The sequence below is a fragment of the Oryx dammah genome, unplaced genomic scaffold, assembly GCF_014754425.2.
Source record: "Oryx dammah isolate SB20612 unplaced genomic scaffold, SCBI_Odam_1.1 HiC_scaffold_22, whole genome shotgun sequence".
Classification (NCBI taxonomy): domain Eukaryota; kingdom Metazoa; phylum Chordata; class Mammalia; order Artiodactyla; family Bovidae; genus Oryx; species Oryx dammah.
Genome location: NW_024070206.1, coordinates 35370860 through 35395690, shown reverse-complemented (window position 1 = coordinate 35395690; position 24831 = coordinate 35370860).

The following is a 24831-nucleotide window of genomic DNA, read 5'->3' as shown; positions in this document are numbered from 1 at the left end:
CATCTTTCTAAATTCCATATATATGTGTTAGTATACTGTATTGGTGTTTTTCTTTCTGGCTTACTTCACTCTGTATAATCGGCTCCAGTTTCATCCACCTCATTAGAACTGATTCAAATGTATTCTTTTTAATGGCTAATACTCCATTGTGTATATATACCACAGCTTTCTTATCCATTCGTCTGCTGATGGACATCTAGGTTGTTTCCGTGTCCTGGCTATTATAAACAGTGCTGCGATGAACATTGGGGTACACGTGTCTCTTTCAATTCTGGTTTCCTCGGTGTGTATGCCCAGCAGTGGGATTGCTGGGTCATAATGCAGTTCTATTTGCAATTTTTAAAGGAATCTCCACACTGTTCTCCATAGTGGCTGTACTAGTTTGCATTCCCACCAACAGTGTAAGAGGGTTCCCTTTTCTCCACACCCTCTCCAGCATTTATTGCTTGTAGACTTTTGGATCACTGCCATTCTGACTGGTGTGAAATGGTACCTCATTGTGGTCTTGATTTGCATTTCTCTAATAATGAGTGATGTTGAGCATCTTTTCATGTGTTTGTTAGCCATCCGTATGTCTTCTTTGGAGAAATGTCTATTTAGTTCTTTGGCCCATTTTTTGATTGTGTCGTTTATTTTTCTGGACTTGAGCTGCATAAGTTGCTTGTATATTTTTGAGATTAGTTGTTTGTCAGTTGCTTCATTTGCTATTATTTTCTCCCATTCCAAAGGCTGTCTTTTCACCTTGCTTATATTTTCCTTTGTTGTGCAGAAGCTTTTAATTTTAATTAGATCCCATTTGTTTATTTTTGCTTTTATTTCCAGTATTCTGGGAGGTGGATCATAGAGGATCCTGCTGTGATTTATGTCGGAGAGTGTTTTGCCTATGTTCTCCTCTAGGAGTTTTATAGTTTCTGGTCTTACGTTTAGATCTTTAATCCATTTTGAGTTTATTTTTGTATGTGGTGTTAGAAAGTGATCTAGTTTCATTCTTTTACAAGTGGTTGACCAGTTTTCCCAGCACCACTTGTTAAAGAGATCCAGTTTTGAATTTTAAAACTAATTTGATTATGGCTTTTATATTTGGATAAATAGAGAAATAGATATTTGACCATATCCCAGAAGACCAGTATTTTTACTATACTGCTTGGCATTTTATATTTGAATCTTTTACAATAATTTTAAATTGTCTATTAAAAAATTAGTAATATAAACCAGTATATGACAAAACAATACCACACAGAGAGATACAGAGAGTCTATTATATGAATAAAAATTAAAAAATTAGTCTTTATGATCACCTTCTCCCTTTCTCAGAACTAGCCAGTTTTGCATGGTAAAACTAATTTATATAATATGACCATTAACTACCATTCTGTGACTTATCCTTTATTTTATGTTTACTGAGTATTTATTACAACCCACCTTTTGTGCCATTTCATGTCAATTTACCACATTCTTTTTAATCCCTGCATGATACTTCATTGTATAGATTTATAATAATTTATTTGATCTGTCTTCTGCTTCTTGATATTAGTATTGTTTTTAACATTTAAAGGAATTTTCAGCTGCTTATATTTTTAAAAGTTTTCATTTTTAAGTTCCTGTATATTTTCTGAAAAATAAACATATCTCATCAATAACAATTGACCATATCCACTCTCTCATAACTTCACTGACTTAAGATTTATAAAATATTTTATCTGAATCATTTTAGAAATGGGCCATTGTTTTTGCTTAGACATGGGGCATTATTGTTGCTTTGTAGTATGTATTTTTTGTGAATAAATCTGAACATTAATTTAAATATATTCCATTTCGTTTTTACTTTTTGTGAAATTCTTGCTATATAATTTGCCTTTATATTTAAGTGAGATATTGTTATTATCTCATTTCTTTGTGAAAGCAATTTAGTATTTAAATTACTTCTGTGACACAAATGTTATGTGTTACAAATATTTTTAAGCTATTAAACTAAAAGTTTAAGGAAGAAAGTCATAATCATCCATAATCTAATAATAATTTTTAGTATATTTATTGAATATCTTCCTAGTTTTCTGTTTTTCCTTTCTCCTTCTTTCTCTTTTCTTACCTTATACCTTCCTTCTTTCCTACTTATCTAAAACAAAATACTATCATAGAATACATAGTTTTGAGTCTTCTCTCTTTTCACAATATAATTTGGACCCATCCAAAAGTCAACAATATAATTTTTTCTGATTTCCACAGAGTATTTTTTTTTTATTGTATAGATCTAGCTATGTTAACTAAATGCTGCTGATGAGCATTTAGGCTAATCATACTCTGCACCACTATAAAAAAAACCCAGCTGTGTATATTCTTGTACATTTACCACTTACAGTATGTCTATTTATTTCCTAAATTTTCAGAAGTGATATTTACAGGTCAAAGCATATGCATATTAAGAACTGTGATATCCATTGTCAAGTGAGGCCTCAATACTATGTGAATCAAGAACTTCCAGGTGTTCAAGCTGGATTTAGAAAGGGCAGAGGAACCGGAGATCAAATTACCAACATCTGTTGGATCATAGAAAAAGCAAGGGAATTTCAGACAAACACTACTTCTGCTTCATTGACTATGCTAAAGCCTTTGACTGTGTGGATCACAACAAACTATGGAAAATTCTTAAAGAGATGGGAACACCAGACCACCTTACCTGCGCCCTAAGAAACCTGTATGCAGGTCAAGAAGCAACAATTAGAACCACACATAGAACAATGGACTGGTTCAAAATTGAGAAAGGAGTATGTCAAGGCTGTGTATTGTCACCCTGCTTATTTAACTTCTATTTAGAGTACATCATGAGAGATGCTGGGCTGGATGATGCACAAACCGGAATCAAGACTGCCAGGAGAAATATCAATAAATTTAGATATGCAGATGACACCACCCTTATGGCAGAAAGCCAAGAAGAACTAAATAGCCTCTTGATGAAGGTGGATGAAGAGAGTGAAAAAGCTGGTTTAAAATTCAACATTCAAAAGATGAAAATCATGGCATCTGGTCCCATCACTTCATGGCAAATAGATGGGGAAACAATGCAAACAGTGAGAGACTTTTTTATTTTCTCGCAGTGAGAACCTTCTCAGTTGATAAAGAATCCGCCTGCAGTGCAGGAGACCCCGGTTGGATTCCTGGGTTGGGAAGATCCCCTGGAGAAGGGATAGGCTCTCCACTCCAGTATTCTTGGGTTTTCTTTGTGTCTCAGCTGGTAAAGGATCTGCCTGCAATGCAGGAGACCTGGATTCAATCCCTGGGTTGGGACGATCCCCTGGAGAAGGGATAGGCTACTCACTCCAGCATTCTGGCCTGGAGAATTCCATGGACTGTATAGTCCGTGGGGTCACAAAGGATTGGACACAACTGAGTGACTTTCAATTTCACAGAAACCACTCTGGACGGTGATTGCAACCATGAAATTAAAACATTCTTGTTCCTTGGAAGAAAAGTTATGAAAAATCTAGGCAGAATATTAAAAATCAGAGACATCATTTTGCTGACAGATGTTCGTAGAGTCAAAGCTATGGTTTTTTCAGTAGTCATGTATGGATGTGAGAGTTGGACCGTAAAGAAGACTGAGGATTGAAGAACTGATGCTTTAGAGCTGTGGTGCTGGAGAAGACTCTTGAGAGTCCCTTGGACAGCAAGGAGATCAAGCCAGTCAATCCTAAAGGAGATCAGTCCTGAATATTCATTAGAAGGACTGATGCTGAAGCTCCAATACTTTGGACACCTGATGGGAAGGGCCAAGTGATTGGAAAAGACCCTGATGCTGGGAAAGATTGAAGACAGGAGGAGCAGGGGGTGAGAGAGAATAAGATGGCTTCATTAACTCAATGGACAGGTGTTTGAGCAAACTCCTGGAGAAAGTGAAGGACAGGGAAGCTTGGCATGCTACAGTTCATGGAGTCGCAAAGAGCCAGACAAGACTGAGTGACTGAACAACAAATTGTCAAACTGCCCTCCAAATTGTTGGATCTGGCACTGGGTTCTTATCATTTTTATTATCAATTTTTAATTTGCCATTTTATTTTTGAAAAAATCATTTAGTTTAAATTAGTGAGGCTATTTCCCATATTTTAATGATTGGATATTTAAAATAACTTTCTAATGATTTCCTGTACATAGCTTATTCTCTTTCTTTAACTTTATCTCTTTGTATTTGACTTGGACTATTTCTTGCAATTAATCTCTTACCTTATGTACTCAAATATTGTCCTCCTTTTGAAGGATATCTGTCAGTTTTTGTTTATGGTGTTCTATAATCTAAAATATTTTCCTTAATGCTATCTGGCTTGATGATATATCTTAATGAATGAATGAATGTGAAATAATTGGAAAATAATAAGTGCTGAGTGATGAGATATAGACAGTGTACATTATTAGCAATAATACAAACAATACTGGTAATAATAATTAGCATGTACTTAAGGCTGACTTTAAATGCTGCACCTTAGTAAACAGTGTAAAGGCAACACCTGACTAAATTCTCACAAGAATCCAGGGAGAGAGGCATCATTATCTCCATTTTACACTTAAGAAAATAAGCCTTAGAGGGTCAAAGTAATTTAACTGACAGGCTAAGATGTAAATCACAATTTTCATTATTTTTGGAAGCAAGTAATCTTTCCTTCCTTCCTTCTTTTCTTAATATGTATTTATTGAGGGCCAACTTAGTGCCACAGGTATAACTCAAGGCATTGGGGATGTAGCAAGGACAGGTAAATTTAATAAGGCAGAGACTAGTCTAGAACCTTCTCAGAAGACAACATAAGCAAATAACTGAAAGCTCACAAATAGAGAGACATATTTTTGTGAACACAATCTCAAGCTACAACTCAGATGTGGCAAATGATAACTTTGTTTGTTTCAATAAAAATGTTCCCATTCAACCTTTTTGGAGAAAAACACAATTTTCCTTAGTGCATTTATACAAACTCAGTCAACTTGAGATTAAAAAATGAATTTAAGAATCTTCTCAATCCCGCATCTTCCCAGGAACATTTTCCCTCCGTGTTCTGCCTACACCATCTGGAACTGTGGAAGTTCCCAGTCCATGGTCTCAGCATCTCTCTATTGCCTTGTGCCAGGAGACCTCCCATTTGATTCATTCCCCAATTACAGGAAGACACGTCTTTTCAGGCTCATCAACTCTGGGTGTCATACCCTCGACACTCTCCACTAAGGGGTGTGAAAGGGGCTAGGGGTTAGTTGCTCCTTGTTTCCTATCTGAGCATGTGGGGTGTCTCTTGACATTGTCTTAGGGTGCTTCCAAGCGTGCAAGAAACATGTCTCCCCTGACACAACTTTAAGATCAATTTCCCCCTCAGGTGCACACACACTCGAGTTAATGTTAAATAGGCACGATCCAAGGCCCCTTTAATGCCACTCACTTTCTGCCTCTTCTCCCTTCTTCCTAAACCGCAGAAATCTTCAGTAGTTTTAGGTGTGCCTGGGGATATCAGTGAAAGTGAAATTCGCTCAGTCATGTCCGACTCTTTGTGACCCCATGGACTGCAGTCCATGGAATTCTCCAGGCCAGAATACTGTAGTGGGTAGTCTTTCCCTTCTCCAGGGGATTTTCTCAACCCAGGGATTGAACCCACGTCTCCCACCTTGCAGGTGGACTCTTTACCACTGACCCACAAAGGAAACCCAAGAATACTGGAGTGGGTAACTTATTCCTTCTCCAGCAGATCTTCCCAATCCAGTAATCGAACCAGGGTCTCCTGCACTGAAGGTGGATTCTTTACCAACTGAGCTATCAGGGAAGCTCTGTAGATATTATGAACTGATAATTACTTACTCAGCTCTACCTATATTAACACTAAGAACCTGCCTCTTGCTTTAATGATCTAGCCTCTGGTAACTCAAAAAGGTAAAAAATTTGTCAAAAGGTTCATTTGTTTACTTTGATACAAAAGGTAAACATTGATTCTTTCCATCTTTATTTCAATTATGATAATTACCTAAAAGAGGAGAGGTGTTCAAGCTTCAAGCTTGAATTTTTTTTTAAATTCTTTTTTTCTCTGTTTCCATTCCTCTCTTTTTGCTTCTTTCCTATATAGGATCCTCACTCAAAGGTCTTAGTTCTTTCTGATCACAGGAAGAACTTAGGAAACTTAAATGCTGTCTAAAATCTTTCACTGTGAAAAGGTTGCAAGTATTGAGAATTTACAAACTTTAATAGTATTTGTAGTCGCTTTCAAGATTGGCAAATCTTGGAGAGAAATTCATAGTGAATTCCTTATTGATTTTCCCTGCTATTTCTCACATTTCTTATCCTAATTCTGTAAAAATGCCCTGCAGTTTTTGCTTGCTTAATCACTAAGTGGGAAAGAAAGGTCAATCAAAGAATGACACATAGTGTTCCAACCTCTAGACCTGAAAAAATAGGGGAGAAAAGAATCAAAGTCTTTTTAGAAATAATATTTCCCTTAACTCATGCTTTTCCTATTCCCTTCCATAATATTGCTTTCATGTTTGCTGGAACTGAGCATAAGTAAATTAAATATTTTCACTCAATTTACAATCCTGCCATCTGAAGATGCTCTTAGCAATAAATAACGTTTATTTCTGTGTATACAAATGTCCTAAAAAAGGTAAACACAGAGTGTATGACACAGGTTACTTTAATGAGTTGAATCACTGCCACCTTGTCCAGATTCTATATAAATATAACTTTCTTTGGCTTAGCGTTTAATGACTTATTTTCTAGGTTAATTTAACTGTAGGTAGCAAACTGCTGGCAAGATTAGCATAGGATCACATTTGAATTCAAATGTTAGAATTAGATTCACATCTATGAGCCCCATCAATTGCTTTATCCCAGATCCTGCTGTGCAGCATCAGTCCTAAATTCTCCATTTACTCCATAATCTTACAGAGCTCAAACTGAGTATTCTAGTACTGACACTTTGTTAAAGGTCTTGGGCAATCAACAAGACTCTCATTGTAGTGGAAACACACAAGGGTTAAGGCTTGGTTGTCCTTTTTTATAGTCTATAGTAGTCTAGTGGTGGTGGAGTAATCATCACTGCAGTTTGTTATTTCTACCTATTACTGCTACCCTTGATAGCTCAGATGGTATAGAATCTGCCTGCAATGCAGGAGCCCTGGGTTTGATTCTTGGGTGGGAAAGATCCCCTGGAGAAGGGAATGGCTGCCCACTCCAGTATTTTTGCCTGGAGAATTCCACGGACAGAGGAGCCTGGCAGGCTACAGTCCATGGGGTTGCAAAAAGTCGGACATGACTGAAAAACTAACACTTGGATACTAACACACATACAAGGAAAACCAAGAAAATTTTCACTTCTTCAAGGTTATGTTTCAGTGCCCTGGGAAGCATAATTGATTAGTGTGCTCATCAGAAACAGGATATTTATAATTTTCTTAGACATCCTCTCTTCAAGGTGTTGAAATGCCACCAGAACACGTAGGAATAGTTGTTGAGTACAGTATTAATTTTAGAGGAATTTCATAGAGAAATGGTGATTTAGACATGACTTTGGGCAGAATGATCACTGAAATATCCTGTAAGTATAATAGTGCAGAGTAACTTTAAATATATAATTTCTGAAAATGCAGTTACCCACGGAAAAAAAGGGCAAAGTAGAACTTCTGTATATGTTGCTGCTTCTGCTAGAATAAGGTAGCAATTACATAGCTCTATGGTCTGTATAAATTGTTTCTTACTTGCCTACCTGGTTTTATTTAAGCGAACACATTTTTTTATTCATCTAACCCTAAATATTTAGAGGCAAACCTTGTAATGCATCATATTCATGATATATACATACAAAACTGTTTTTTGAAGAATATAATTTTCAGATTTTTATTGGGAAATAAATCACAGGTGATTTTCTGTTAATTTACTCATTATTTCATTTTATATGTTCATTGAGCTCCTAATTTGTTCCATTGATTCTAGACAAAAAGACAATATAGTGTCATTTTTTCACTAATGGAGTGATAATGGAATGATTAATGAAAAATCTGTAGGTCAGATGAAGCTTAACTTTTGTTACTTTCCCAATTTCCTTTATCTTTCCTGCCTTTATCTGAAGATACTGAAAGAAAGAGAGAATATTTTAGCAGAGCTGTAGAAATCAATACTATTTTTTCATTGGAAAGTAATGAACCTCTTCCTAAGGGAGACTGCCTTGTTTTATCTTGAGACCTCTTATTGATGTTTCTATACATTCCAGAATGTTCTGCAAACCAAGAGCTTTGAAATTCAGGAAAATAGTTCACTTATACATATTATATTTCCAATCAATTCTGTGAAACTCTGCATTTTATATGCCTATTGCAGATACCTATTTTGGATTAAAAGTAAAGGTAATGATATTTTAACTGGAAAGATTTTCATGATTGACAGAGAAAATCTAAATAAATAAAGTGAGAGGACTTACCAGGAGAAGCTCCCCAGAGGAGAGGACTGTCAAGTTTGTCATTAACAGAGAGAATAAAGGCCTGCCTTGACAAGCATTTATGGTTATGTCTCCTTTGAAACAAAGCTGGCTTAGGTTGAGGGGGTTGGAGATTTATTTCCTTGGAAGCCAGTTGTGACAAGGAATTTGTTGAGCAGCATCCTCTTAAGGACAGCCGTTGGGATCAATACCTGTAAAGTGGGTGGGTGGGTCAGTGGGGGAATGAAGCAGAAGTGAGCAGAAGGAGAAGTGTAGGATTCAACTGCAATCGTGGTCTCAGTCAATATGGTGAGCTCTGAGCTAGAATGACCTTTTAGAGCTACTGGTTGAGTTGATCAGGACTTTCTGTGCATCTAAATAAATAAAGTGAGAGGACTTGCCAAAGCTCCCTAGAGGAGATGAATGTCAAGTCTGATGGGACATTGGAGGTAGAGTGCCCTGGGAAGGGACATAACCTTGTAAAAATTGAATCTTGTGTTGGAGGTCTCCTCTACTCCAGTTTGACTTCATCTTAGCTAATTACATCTGAAAAGTAACTGAAAAAATCCATATGTCCCAGTAAGGTTGCATTTTAAGGTACTGGGGAGTTGTTGTTCAGTTGCTGAGTCGGATCTGACTCTTTGTGACTCCATGGACTGCAGCATGCCTGGGTTCCCTGTCCTTCATTATCTCATGGATTTAGCTCAAACTCATGTTCATTGAGTCAATGATACCATCCAGCTATCCATCCATCTCATCCTCAGTTGCCCTCTTCTCTTCCTGCCCTCAATCTTTTCCAGCATCAGGGTCTTTTCTAATGAGCCAGCTCTTCCCATTAAGTGGCCAAAATACTAGAGCTTCAACTAAAGCATCAGTCCTTCCGGTAAATATTCAGGATTGATTTCCTTAAGGATTGACTGATTTGATCTCCTGCTGTCCAAAAGACTCTTCAATATACATTTTTTTGAAAGCACATGATTTAACTCCCAATGCACACATGAAAATCAACATTTGTGACCAAAGTTACTTTATGTTTCTTGTCACATGTATAAAAAAAGTAGATGAAACTTTGCTAAGCATATTCCATGGATAGCATTCTGTTTATATAACCTATCTGAACAAGTTTTATTCTTGGTGGGAATAACATTGTTATTTATCTTAGTATGAAATTCTAACAGATATTATTGTGGGGAGCAAATGACTTTACTGATATTACTTATGATTTTGTTATTCCCAGTGGGTTGCATTTTCTTTTTGCTCATTTAGATAAGTTCCCTCTGGATCACAGAGTCAAAACTTGTAGGGTAGGCTTGGGAAATTTGTTCCTCCTAATGTGCTTTATTCTAATTATAATTTTTATTACCCATATTGTAAATGAGAAAGACTAAAGAGGTATTGTCAGACTAATTCTTTTTTCTTTTTTTTTTAATTTTATTTTTATTTTATTTTACTTTACATTTGTATTTTGAATTACTTTCCTTCCACATGCATCTAATTATAGGAATGTCTTGGATATAGATATCAAAGAATCTTAATATTAGATTTACCCCTAGAAATGTGAAGGGCAAAGTCTAATGTTTATTAAATTCGATTCAGGGCAGGCATCCCTAAAGACAGATGCTGTGATCCATAATTTGTATTTAGATGTCATAAACCATGTACAAATTATGCGATTACTTTATATATCTATAGCAAGGAAATACGGAGAAGGCAATGGCAACCCACTCCAGTACCCTTGCCTGGAAAATCCCATGGGTGGAGGAGCCTGGTATGCTGCAGTCCATGGGGTAGCTAAGGGTCGGACATGACTGAGCGACTTCACTTTCACTTTTCACTTTCATGCATTGGAGAAGGAAATGGCAACCCACTCCAGTGTTCTTGCCTGGAGAATCCCAGGGACTGGGGAGACTTGGTGGGCTGCCGTCTATGGGGTCACACAGAGTTGGTCATGACTGAAGTGACTTAGCAGCAGCAGCAGCAAGGAAATAATACCTATTAATTGCCAAATGTAATTATCTATTTCTAGGTCTTAGCCCTATTTACCTTTTTGTACATTTTATGATTTCTTCTTCCCTCAAACTTCTTTTTCTTCTAGTATCTACCACAACTGCTCACATGTACTTTATACAATAATGTTCCTTCTTAGCCTCCTTTTCTATCTTCCTTTCTGCAATTTATCATCATGCATTTGCATTTATTCCAAAATAGTATCCCTTTTATCCTGTCATATTGCATGTGTTGCAAAGTTGTTACATGCTTGTATACCAGTGTTGTCCAAATCTATTTCCCTAGCTCCAATATTGAAACAGAGCAGGACCTTATGGTCTGCACTCCATGTTCACTGCCTGCTTTTTGTCTGTAAAAAAACTTTAACCAAAGAACAAGTTTAATCGGAGAAGTGAGAAAACGCAGAAGCAAAGAAGTACAGTCAAACAGGACAAACAATAATAGCTTAGTCGGTAAACAAAGTCAAGGACCTTCAGTTCCTTTTTGAGAGCTATAGATAATATTCTGAACCATATTCTGTGTGCTGCCTTGTAAATATTGAAGCCTCCACCAGCTGGAAGAAGCTAACTCCATGATGACTGTAGCCAAGACATGAAGACTGTAGCCATGAGATAAGCTGCCACAATTTCAAGAATTAGCTTCAAAGAAATGGGGACAGACCAACCCTGGAACTGAAGACTAACTGTACCCAAAACAATCAAGATGAGGTTGATCAGACCATGGCATGACCAATTTCAGGATGACTGTCAGAGATGACTGTGCTGTTTGCTGGAACCCCCTCCTGCCATCTATAAAACTCTAGTCCACTGGTTGTTAGTGGGTAAGAAGGGAGTCAGCCTTCAGACAGAAGCACCCCCCTCCACTCCTCCCCCTACTCCCATTAGCTGGCATCCAAAACAAAGCAAACTTTCCTCTTCACCAGCCCTGCATCTTTACTGACTTTTGAGTGGCATGTAGTCAGACTGCCCCACACATACTTTTGGTTCTAGTATCACCAAGCCTTTGATTTCAGTGGCTATAACCTCCTGGGTATAACCTCTAGGGTATAATCTCCTGGATATACCTTAGAGGTTTACGTTCATTTCTGAGTATAAAATGCAACAAAATCATTATCTGTTTTACAGAAGTCCTTTAATAGTAAAGTAGATCTCATTCCTTCCTCAGCAGACATGCTTTTCACAAAATTTTGCAATTCCTCCCCCAAAACAGAGTGTTCTTCTTTACAGTGTTCTTCCCTTTTAAAGTCCCCAAATGCACTGGTTTGTAAAGCTCTAAGGAGAAGGAAATGGCAATCCACTCCAGTATTCTTGCCTAGAGAATCCTGTGGACAGAGGAGCCTGGTGGGCTGCTGTCTATGGGGTCACACAAAGTCAGACACGACTGAAGCAACTTAGCATGCATGCATGCATGCATGTAAAGATCTAAAATTTTTCTGCCTCTCTAACCCTGCTAGACAGAAAAATATGATCAAATTAAGAAAAAGCTTTGGGGCAAATATAAACTCAAGGGTCTTTAAGATGTAGCTTAGGGGTGTAGTCCAAATTAAGGAATAGCTCTCCTGTGCTTTCTTATGATATTTGAAAGAATTAAGGTGCCACCTAGAATATCTTCACAGAAATTAAACGCCATGAGAAAGTAGTTTCACAGGTTCTTAATGGACCAATAGTACTGAAAGCACACAAAAGTCTGTCTGTGGCTTTAATAAATATAGTTTATGGTAATAGAATACACAATAAAACCCACAAATTTGTTACTTTTGTAAATGTGGTTGACTGTAAAGTTTTGGTCACTCAATCATATTTGACTCTTTGAGACCCCTCCAGGCTCTTCTGTCCATGGAATTCCCAGGCAAGAATACTGGAGTGGGTAGCCATTTCCTTCTCCAGGGGATCTTCCCAACCCAGGGATCGAACCTGGTCTCCTGCATTGCAGGTGAATTCTTTACCAGCTGAGTCACCAGGGAAGCCCATAAGTAACTATAATCAAGAATATAAAACCTTCAGGGATATTGGGGAACATGCCTAAGGCACCACCAGCCAAGCCTAGAAGACACTGAGGCTGTTTAATATAAAAAATAACTGTTAATCTTCAATTTTTGCAGGCAAAATTTAGGCTAAGAGAGATACTTAGCTGTGACAGAACTTATTTTCTTTAACAACCGTTTTATAGGTGGAAAGGTCAGTTTTCATTCCAATCCCAAAGAAAATCAATGCCAAAGAATGCTCAAACTACCGCACAATTGCACTCATCTCACACGCTAGTAGTGTAATGCTCAAAATTCTCCAAGCCAGGCTTCAGCAATATGTGAACTTACAGATGTTCAAGCTGGTTTTAGAAAACACAGAGGAACTAAAGATCAAATTGCCAACATCCGTTGGATCATCGAGAAAGCAAGAGAGTTCCAGGAAAACATCTACTTCTGCTTTATTGACTATGCCAAAGCCTTTGACTGTGTGGATCACAACTGTGCAGAATTCTGATAGAGATGGGAATATCAGACCACCTGACCTGCCTCTTGAGAAACCTATATGCAGGTCAGGAAGCAACAGTTAGAACTGGGGATGGAACAACAGAATGGCTCCAAATAGGAAAAGGAGTACATCAAGGATGTATATTGTCACTCTGCTTATTTGACTTCTATGCAGAGTACATCATGAGAAACGCTGGGCTGGATGAAGCACAAGCTGGAATCAAGATTGCAGGGAGAAATATCAATAACCTCAGATATGCAGATGACACCTCCATTATGGCAGAAAGTGAAGAGGAACTAAAAAGCCTCTTGATGAAAGTGAATGAGGAGAGTGAAAAAGTTGGCTTAAAGCTCAACATTCAGAAAATGAAGAGCATGGCATCTGATCCCATCACTTCATGGGAAATAGATGGGGAAACGGTGGAAACTGTGTCAGACTTTATTTTTTTGGGCTCCAAAGTCACTGCAGATGGTGACTGCAGCCATTAAATTAAAAGACACTTACTCCTTGGAAGGAAAGTTATGACCAACCTAGATAGTATATTAAAAAGCAGAGACATTACTTTGTCAACAAAGGTCCATCTAGTCAAGGCTATGGTTTTTCCAGTGGTCGTGTATGGATGTGAGAGTTGGACTGTGAAGAAGGCTGAGCGCTGAAGAATTGATGCTTTTGAACTGTGGTGTTGGAGAAGACTCTTGAGAGTCCCTTGGACTGCAAGGAGATCCAACCAGTCCATTCTGAAGGAGATCAGCCCTGGGATTTCTTTGGAAGGAATGATGCTAAAGCTGAAACTCCAATACTTTGGCCACCTCATGCGAAGCGTTGACTCATTGGAAAAGACTCTGATGCTGGGAGGGATTGGGGGCAGGAGGAGAAGGGGACGACAGAGGATGACATGGCTGGATGGCATCACCGACTCGATAGACATGAGTTTGAGTGAACTCCGGGAGTTGGTGATGGACAGGGAGGCCTGGCATGCTGAGATTCATGGGGTCACAAAGAGTCGGACACGACTGAGCGATTGAACTGAACTGAATGATGATTAAAAAAGAATAATTCCCCATAGAAATGAGATTAAAGCCAAGGGGAGGCACAGACTGAGAGTCACGCCCAAGACTTGGGCTTAATCAATGAACATTTATTACTTTCAGTTACAGGAGAATGGGGCTTTCTAGGTGGCACTAGTGGTAAAGAATTTGCCTGCCAGTGCAGGAGACAGAGAGCCATGGGTTTGATTGCTGGGTTGGGAAGATCCCCAGGAGGAGGATATGGCAACCCACTCCAGTATTCTTGCCTGGAGAATTCCGTGGACTGAGGAGCCTGGCAGACTATAGTCTATAGCGTCATAGAGAGTCAGACAGGACTGAAGAGACAGCATGCATGGACAGACTTGCACAGTAGAATTCCGAGTTACCATGGAATGGTGATTTCTATGTGCTTCTCCTTCTTTACCCTTTTCAATGTAAGCATTTATGGGAGTTCTCTTGTCTCTATTCCATGGATTGTGTGATGTATGCTTGAGGGTAAAAAAAAAAAAAAAGACCTGTCAGTTTATCTGTCTCTTTCTCCATTTACATTTCTAGATCTATAGACCAAGAGGATGCATATTTAGACTCGACATAAATCACCAGGTCCCAGGCTTTCCTGATTCTGTGATTAGATTAAGACTTTTGAGGGTTTTTAGATGCAGTGGGGTGAGTGTTACTATGATCAAAAGGGCCATTCTGGCCTGGAATTTTATATATCATGAGTCCCAAGGAAAGTTAAACTACTTTCTGAAGCTCCTGCAGTGCTAAGCACTATGACATACACTGTCTTATGTTCTCTGTTACTGATGTAGGCACAATTTGGATGTTTATTTTTTATTTTAAATGTCTATTATTGCTTATTTAGATCGACAAATATACTTGTCAAATATGTCTTATTATTTCAGAAGTTTGGAAAATTTCTAATGATTTAGTTCTGTATACATCAACAGCTATATAATCAGTTGCATGCACCATATTTCAATTATATTTAAAACTTATTCAGAAGGTCTTAAGATTATTCAAACAAATACCATTTAAACTGAGTTCTGCTTACAGATGAACCAGAGGTGAACAATGCATTGCTCTTCTTTGGACTTTCCTGGTGACTCAATGATAAAGAAGCTGTCTGCCAGTGCAGGAGAAATGGGATCGATCCCTTGTCTAGGAAGATCTCACAAGCCATGGAACAACTAAGCCTTGAGCCACAACTATGGGGCCTGTGCTCTAGAGTCTGGGAGCCACAACTACTGAAGCCGTCACATCCTAGAGCCCAAGCTCCACAAGAGAAGCCACTGCCATGAGGCACCTGAGTACTGCAGCTAGAGTAGCCCCTGCTTGAAACAACTAGATAAAAAGCCTGAGTAGCAACAAAGATAGGGCTTCCCTGGTAGCTCAGCTGGTAAAGAATCCACCTGCAATGCAGGAGACCCCAGCTCAATTCCTGGGTTGGGAAGATGCCCTGGAGAAGGGATGGGCTACCCACTCCAGTGTTCTTGGGCTTCCCTGGTGGCTCAGACAGTAAAGAATCCACTTGAAATGCAGGAGACCTGGGTTCAGTCCCTGGCTTGGGAAGATCCCCTGGAGGAGGGCATGGCAACCCACTCCAGTATCCTTGCCTGGTTGCCTGGAGACAGATGGGCAGAGGAGCCTGGTGGGCTACAGTGCATGGGGTCGCCGAGAGTCAAACATGACTGGGCAACTCAGCGCAGCACAACACAGCAATAAAGACTCAGCACAGTCAAAAATAAATAAATAAATATTTAAAAAATACAGTGCTGTTCCTTAACTAGAAATTCTTGACTCCTTATACCTTATTGGAGACTTAAGGATTTTATTTTTGAACATTGAACTGAGTTTGATAAGACCCAAGTGACATAAATTCAAGAGTGATCAAAAAGAAGTAATGATCTACATTTGAAGTAATTCTTTTCTCTTCTTTAAATATCAAACTAAAAATGTGCTGGGAGACAGATGGGAGAGGAGATTTCTCCATATCTCTCCTGCAGGCTCCATACTCTTGGGTAGCCATTGTGGTCCCCAGGTCTCCAGCTTCATCACTGTCAGACATGTTATTTCTCTAAATACCTCAGAGAAGCGCAGGAAAGTGACTGAAGGGACGCTCAGCTCCATTTCAGTCTCGAGATTGCCCAGGAGGCCTTTTACTGACCTCTGAGGAAGCCCCTGCATCTTGAAAGGTGAATTTCTGTGCTATCACTTAGTGGCAAGGATGCTCCTTCCCCATCTAGCTCCATGAAAAATTTGCCTCTATAGATTTACTACTTCCTGCTTTCCAAATTGGTCCTGGACACAAGGCATAATCATAAAATTTCATTTCAACTTAAATGGAAATTTCTGGCATGTAATCAGGACTATAATAGCAAATATTAAAAACCGAACAAAGTGGAACTCTTACAAGATGAAATACATATGAGGTTTATATGTGAGCACTATTTCTATGCTAATCGACCTCAGTAACTGTTTGTTAAATGAATGATTTTTTTTTTCCTTTTCCTTATTTCCTTCTCGAAGCTTGGACAGTGTAGCCTGGGTGATTTATTATCCAAACTCTGAATTTTTCACAGATGTTAACTTCAATGTTTTGAAATTGAGACAAGGTGGTTGAATCCAGGGCCTTACGTTTGGGATGTTGGATTCTGCTAGGGTAGCAGTCTGTCAAGAAAACCTTTTTGTGACACACAGATAAGTCCAAATTTCTGTGCCAAGACTCGAGGGCAGCGAGGCTCTCCGCAGGAACTAAAGTTCCAACTGTGTGGATGAGCAGAAAATGGTGAAATTGTAAATGCATAGTTTTCATGTTGTTATTGAGAGGAAGGCATTGCCATTTAGAGATTTCTTCAGGTTTCATTCTACTCTAGAAATAGAAGAGCAGGAATATTTTTTCACCCGTTTAAGGTATCAGAGCAGTGTGGAAATACTGTTCTGGGAAAAAGGATTTTCCTATCTGTGAAATTTTCTAAGTTAACATAATGGATTTATCCTTTAGTTTTATTGTTTAGCTGTTAAGATGTGCCTGACTCTTTTGTGACCCCATGGACTGTAGGTAGCCTGCCAGGGTCCTCTGTCCATGGCATTTTCCAGGCAAGAACACTGGAGTGGGTTGCCATTTCCTTCTCCAGAGGATCTTCCTGACCCAGGGATCAAACCCTTGTCTCTTGCATTGCAGGCAGATTCTTTACCACTGAGCCACCTAAGAAGCCCATCCTTTATTTTACCAAGGTTATATTGAGCAAAATTTGTCTCCACTATCTACTTTTGCTTATATGCTGTCAAACCTCCCCAAATCCTTAATATCCCTGTTTGTGTTTTGGGACAATTTTTTTTTTCCTTTTATAATATCTCTAGATTTCTAGACTCATTTTGCCTCTATTTCCGAATTTTTTGTGATCAAAATATTTATTTGGGGATATTTGTTTTTGAAAACTGGCTTAGACAATGTATTGTGGATTTAGACTTTTGCTCAGGGCCTTAGTAGCTTTGACTGAATTCACAAGCAGAGTTGATGGACATATCTTCAGGACATCCGTGTTCCCTCCCTGCTGCTCAGGCCCACAATAGTCTATCCATCATGATGAGATTGACATTACCAAAGATAAACTTCTTAAAGAAAAAACAAACCTTTTATTGGAGTATTTACAGTATTGTGTTACTTTCTTCTGTAGAGTGAGTCAGTTATACATATACATATTTTAGATTACATCATTTTTAGATTTCCTTCCCATTTAGGTCACCACAGAGCATGGAGTAGAGTTTACTGTGTTACATAGTAGGTCCTTATTAGTTATCTATTTTATATATAGTATTATGAGTGGATAAAGAAGATGCAGTAATATATGAAATGGAATGTTACTCAGCCATAAAAAAGAACAAAATAATGCCACTTGCAGCAACATGGATGGACGTAGAGATTGTCAAACACAGTGAAGTAAGTCAGAAAGAGGGAAAATATCATATATTAACACATGTATGTGGAATGGTGCTGTTGTTCAGTCGCTCAGTCATGTCAGACTCTTTGCAACCCCCTAGACTGCAGCACGCCAGCCTTCCCTGTCCCTCACTGTCTCCCAGAGCTTGCTCAAACTCATGTTCATCCAGTCAATGATGCCATACATCCATCTGTTGCCCCCTTCTCCTGCCTTCAGTCTTTCCCAGCATCAGGGTCTTTTCTAATGAGTCACATTTTTGCATCAGGCGACCAAAGTGTTGGAGTTTCAGCTTCAGCATCAGTCCTTCCAGTGAACACTCAGGACTGATTTCATTTAGGATGGACTGGTTGGATCTCCTTGCAGTCCAAGTAACTCTCAAGAGTCTTCTCCAACACCACAGTTCAAAAGCATCAATTCTTCGGCACTCAGCTTTCTTCACATCCATACATGACCACTGGAAAAACCATATCTTGGACTGGATGGGTCTTTGTTGGCAAAGTAATGTCTCTGCTTTTTAATATGCTATCTAGGTTGGTCATAGCTTTTCTTCCAAGGAACAAGTGTCTTTAATTTCATGGCTGCAGTCACCATCTGCAGTGATTTTGGAGCCCAAGAAAATAAAGTTTGTCACTGTTTCCATTGTTTCCCGGTATATTTGCCATGAAGTGACGGGACCAGATGCCATGATCCTCCTTTTTTGAATGCTGAGTTTTAAGTCAGCTTTTTCACTCTCCTCTTTCATTTTCATCAAGAGACTTTTTAGTTCCTCTTTGCTTTCTGCCTTAAGGGTAGTGTCATCTGCATATCTGAGGTTATTGATATTTCTCCTGGCAATCTTGATTTCAGTTTGTGCTTCATCCTTCCCAGCATTTCTCATGATGTACTCTGCATATAATTTATTATTATTTTTGCATATAATTTAAATAAGCAGGGTGACAATATACAGCCTTGATGTACTCGTTTCCCAATTTCGAACCAGTCCATTGTTCCATGTCCCATTCTAACTGTTGCTTCTTGACCTGTATACAGGTCATCACAGCTCCACCTATCAGCATAAAATTTCATTAACAATATACTGAACATGGCCTTGCCCACAAGAGCAAGACCCAGTTTTACCCATAGCCAGTCCCATCCACCAGGAAGCTTCCACAAGCCTCTTATCTTCATCCATCAGAAGGTAGACAGAATGATAGCTGCAGTCACAGAAAACTAACCAAACTGAACATGGATCACAGACTTGTCTAACTCAATGAAACTATAAGCCATGCCATGTAGGGCCACCAAAGATGGATGGGTCATGGTGGAGAGTTCTGACAAAACATGGCCTACTGGAGAAGGGAATGGCAAATCTCATTAGCATTCTTGCCTTGAGAACCCCGTTCAGTTCAGTCAGTTCAGTCGCTCAGTCGTGTCTAACTCTGCAACCCCATGAATCGCAGCACACCAGGCCTCCCTGTCCATCACCATCTCCCGGAATTCATTCAAACTCACGTACATTGAGTTGGTGATGCCATCCAGCCATCACATCTTCTGTCGTCCCCTTCTCCTCCTGCCCCCAATCCCTCCCAGCATCAGAGTCTTTTCCAATAAGTCAATTCTTCGCATGAGGTGGCCAAAGTACTGGAGTTTTAGCTTTGGCATCATTCCTTCCAAAGAAATCCCAGGGCTGATCTCCTTCAGAATGGACTGGTTGGATCTCCCTGCAGTCCTAGGGACTCTCAAGAGTCTTCTCCAACACCACAGTTCAAAAGCATCAATTCTTCGGCACTCAGCTTTCTTCACATCCATACATGACCACTGGAAAAACCATAGCTTTGACTAAATCAACCTTTGTTGTCAAAGTAATGTCTCTGCTTTTTAATATGCTATCTAGGTTGGTCATAGCTTTTCTTCCAAGGAACAAGTGTCTTTAATTTCATGGCTGCAGTCACCATCTGCAGCGATTTTGGAGCCCCCCACAATAAAGTCTGACACTGTTTCCACTCTTTCCCCATCTATTTCCCATGAAGTGATGGGACCAGATGCCATGATCTTTGTTTTCTGAATGTTGAGCTTTAAGCCAACTTTTTCACTCTCCTCGTTCACTTTATTCAAGAGGCATTTTAGTTCCTCTTCACTTTCTGCCATAAGGGTGGTGTCATCTGCATATCTGAGGTTATTGATATTTCTCTTGGCAATCTTGATTCCAGCTTGTGCTTCATCCAGCCCAGCGTTTCTCATGATGTACTCTGCAAGTAAGTTAATAAGCAGGGTGACAATATACATTCTTGACGTACTCCTTTACCTATTTGGAACCAGTCTGTTGTTCCATGTCCAGTTCTAACTGTTATTTCCTGACCTGCATACAGGTTTCTCAAGAGGCAGGTCAGGTGGTCTGGTATTCCCATCTCTTGAAGAATTTTCCGCAGTTGATTGTGATCCACACAGTCAAAGGCTTTGGCATAGTCAATAAAGCAGAAATAGATATTTTTCTGGATCTCTTTTGCTTTTTCGATGGATGTTGGCAATTTGATCTCAGGTTCCTCTGTGTTTTCTAAAACCAGCTTGAACATCTGGAAGTTCACAGTTCGTGTATTGCTGAAGCCTGGCTTGGAGAATTTTGAGCATTACTTTACTAGTGTGTGAGATGAGTGCAATTGTGTGGTAGTTTGAGCATTCTTTGGCATTGAGTTTCTTTGGGATGCGGGCTTCCCTTGTGGCTCAGACGGTAAAGCGTCTGCCTGCAATGCAGGAGACCCGGGTTTGATTCCTGGATCGGGAAGATTCCCTGGAGAAGGAAATGGCAATCCACTCCAGCACTCTTGCCTGGAAAATCCCATGGATGGAGGAGCATGATAGTCTAGGAGTCAGACAGGACTGAGAGACTTCACTTTCACTTTCTTTGGGATTGGAATGCAAATGACCTTTTTCAGTCCTGTGGCCACTGCTGAGTTTTCCAAATTTGCTGGCCAACTGAGTGCAGCACTTTCGCAGCATCATCTTTTAGGATTTGAAATAGCTCAACTGGAATTCCATCACCTCCACTAGCTTTGTTTGTAGTGAATAGTGTGAAAAGGCAAAAAAGATATGATACTGAGACATGAACTCCCGAGATCAGTAGATGCCCAATATGCCAGATATGAGAGGAGAAACATCTCCAGGCATATTGGAGAGAATGAAGAGCCTGAGCCAAAGCAGAAACAACACCCAGTTGTGGATGTGTCTGGTGTTGAAAGTAAAGTCCGATGCTGTAAAGAGCAATATTGCATAGGAACCTGGAATGTTAGGTCCATGAATCAAGGTAAATTGGAAGTGGTCTAACAGGCGATGGCAAGAGTGAACATCGACATTTTAGGAATCAGTGAACTAAAATGGACTGGGATAGGTGAATTTAATTCAGATGACTATTATATCTACTACTGTGGGCAAGGAAAATGGTTAAATGATCTTATTTGTAAAACAGAAATAGAGTTACAGGCGTAGAAAACAATGTAAGAGCTACCAGGGGTGATAGGGGAGAGGGATAAATTGGGAGACTGGGATTGACAAAGTTAGATTTTAATGCAGCTCACTAGGCCGTTTTATGAAATAACAGTCCTGCAAATGGGCACAGTGCACAGTGACTACATACTCTTAGAATATTGAGGAATAGAAAAAATAGGATTTGATCATGTGTTTAGTCACTCAGTCGTGTCTGGCTCTTTGCAACCCATGGATTGTAGCCCGCCAGGCTCATCTGTCCATGAGGATTCCCCAGACAAGAATCTTCCCAACCATGGGCTCAAACCCAGGTCTCCCGCATTTAGGTGGATTCTTTACCATCTGAGCCACCAGGGAAGCCCAATTATGATCATATATTATTATAATAGAAGTATCTCTTTGGTGACACATAACAAATGCTTGTCTTCTAAATTCATTCCATAATTAAAGAAAAAAATCAAAAGTGTCCCAGCCCTATGCTAGATTTCTCAGCATTTTATGTGGAATTACAACCTTGCTCCTAACATGGCTTCACTTTTCTCTAGAAACCCTGTGCTCTGAGCATATTTACTCATGGTTTCACATTTTTGTCAAAATATCTATGCCCTTTGATAGTTAAGGTGCTTTCTCTTTCTGCTTCTTCAGATAAAGTCTTACTTCCTCCATGAAGAAATCATGAAGTCTTACATGACTGAAGCTCTCCTTGAGCTCACTCATTTAGATTTTAATGTGCAATGGGTTTTGTGCATTTTTTTTTTCCCTATGTGTAGTTAGTGAATTCTGGAACACTAAGATCTATCTCTTTTACTTTTGTTGAACAACAAGAAAAAAATGCCTTTACCAAATTAATCTCCACATAGGCATAATTAATTGCCTTATGGATTCAAGGATTTTTCCTTGAAAGAAAAAAGTCATCTAAATCAACCTCTCAATTCATTGCATTGACAATTTCTGACAGAATAATTAGCTAGTACTTCCTTGTCCAACATAATTCTCCTAAATAGCTTATTGGCTAGTCTCTCAGTTTGTATCCAACAACCCCATGTGTTGCAATTAATGCCAAAGTTCAAATTATTTTTGTGAGCAAAGTAAGGAAATGGATTGTACACTCAGAACTTCAAGGTTGAAGTCAGTGAGTGGAAGAAAAAACTTGATTTGCTCAGAGTTTGAGTTTTCCTAAAACTGGTTTCTTGGCAAAACAAAAACAAAAACCTTAATAGCAGGAATAATGGCAGTTAAGAAAATAACTCATCAGTTGTATTCTCTCTTCTGACAGCTCTTTATGGAAAATTACTTTTCCTCAGTTGAAGTGATGGTGATAGTGAAATACTTTAAAATATCTGTTGGTTCTCTGAAATGCTTGCAAATGGAACCTTTTTTCTCTAATTAATTCTACCAAATTGGAACGTAGACAAAGTTGCTGTGTCCTACATATCTTTCTAAGTTTAAATTTTGGACTATTGTTTGGGCCTCACTTCTTTTTTCAATTAAAAAAAAATAATTCTGAAGAGAAAAAAATCTAAAAATCAAAGTTACATAGTCATTTCAGAGTGACAGAGAATTAAAAGATCATTGTTCTGAGTTATTCAGAAGAAAGAAAGCATGCTTTTAATTGAAGCTTAAATACGAAGTTTGCTCTGCTCTTTAAATAAAAACTGACTGTAAGATGGTTTGGATAGGAGCTATGAAAGGTTGCAATATTGATGAGACGGTGCAGAAGTAGCTGGTGTTCCCTGAGTGAACACAACTGAAATCCTAATACTGAAAACCCACATTCTTTAGGATGAAGGCTATGTGAAACTATAATATATATACTGAGAAAGAAATGCTACATATAAGTTAACCATTATGTATTACAAATATGTTTATCAAAATAATATATGCTCATGTTTTAAAATCCTTCAGTCTGATCTTACTGATAAAAGCATTTATTTTACTGCTGCTAAGTCGCTTCAGTCCTGTCCAACTCTGTGCGACCCCACAGACGGCAGCCCACCAGGCTCCCCTCTCCCTGGGATTCTCCAGGCAAGAACACTGGAGTGGGTTGCCATTTCCTTCTCCAATGCGTGAAAGTGAAAAGTGAAGTGAAGTCGTTCAGTTGTGTCCGACTCTTAGCGACCCCATGGACTGCAGCCCACCAGGCTCCTCTGTCTTTGGGATTCTCCAGGCAAGAGGACTGGAGTGGGGCGCCATTGCCATTATGCTAGCACTAGCATAATCCAATGAGAAAAGCGAATGGAATGGATCTAAGTATAAAATTGTGTGACTAGCTCAAAAACCCAGAGATATTTTACAACAAAGTAAACATCCAGTTATTTATTTCATGTCTTTTGTACTAGAATGTGGACAGGGGTCTATGTCTCTCTTATTTACCATTATATTCTTAGCATTAGATTATAATGCTAGCATTATAATGCTAGATTATAATTATATTATAATAGCTTAGCTTATAAAAGTCATTCAAGGATGTTGTTGATTGAATGAATGAATATTAAACAATTGTGAAAATAACTAGACTTATTGCACTTCATAAAATGCTATACACAGTCCATTATACATCTGTTTTCTATGAATTATAGTGAGCTTTGTATTAATATGTAGAATCAAAATAGGTAACTCATATGATAGTATATAATTGTTTTGTATGTAAATTAGAAAACAAGTTTAGCTAAATCTACAAATCATAGGTTACAGAACGATTACAAGATTATTTTATTTATTTCCCTTTTTCTTCTCTTTCCTCCAAAATATTAATTTGGGTTTTTAGGAACATCCCAACTGATTTAAAATTTATTGACTGTATTTCTTACCAACTTATAAAGCTTTTGGTCTCACTGAAAGAGAATATTTTTCTTTAAATTAACCTTAAGCCAACTCACAATGTTATCTTAGCCTCAAGGTAAGGAACTCTCAACTTAAGGAAATACACCCATAAAATCACAGTTTTGAGGTAATAGTTATTGCTATTTTAATATAAACTAACTATGTAGCTATTAAAAAAGATTCTTTAACATATCACATAAAATAAATTCAAAGTACATGTTTACCATTCTGGGAAACTCTGCTTTACATTATTTTATGTATCCTAAAATAATTCATATGGTGCTCTTACTAGCTGCCATTTGACTACACTCTTATTTACAAAAAATCTATGAGGTAATTATCACTTGACTCATTTCACATAATGAAAAGAATAACCAACGTGTTAAATAAATACTATAGAGCTAATCACTGCAAGACTAGGATTCAACCCTGGGTCTGGTTGACTCTAAAGCTAAGACACTTCGACATTATCCACTGACTTACTGTTGTCATTTGATTTTAAGTCATGGATTTCACTCTGGATAAATATTACCAGCTCTCATTTTCTAAGAAAGTACTGGTAAGATGGGCTGGATAAAGGACAGAAATGGTATGGACCTAATGGCAGAAGATATTAAGAAGAGGTGGCAAGAATACACAGAAGAACTGTACAAAAAAGATCTTCACG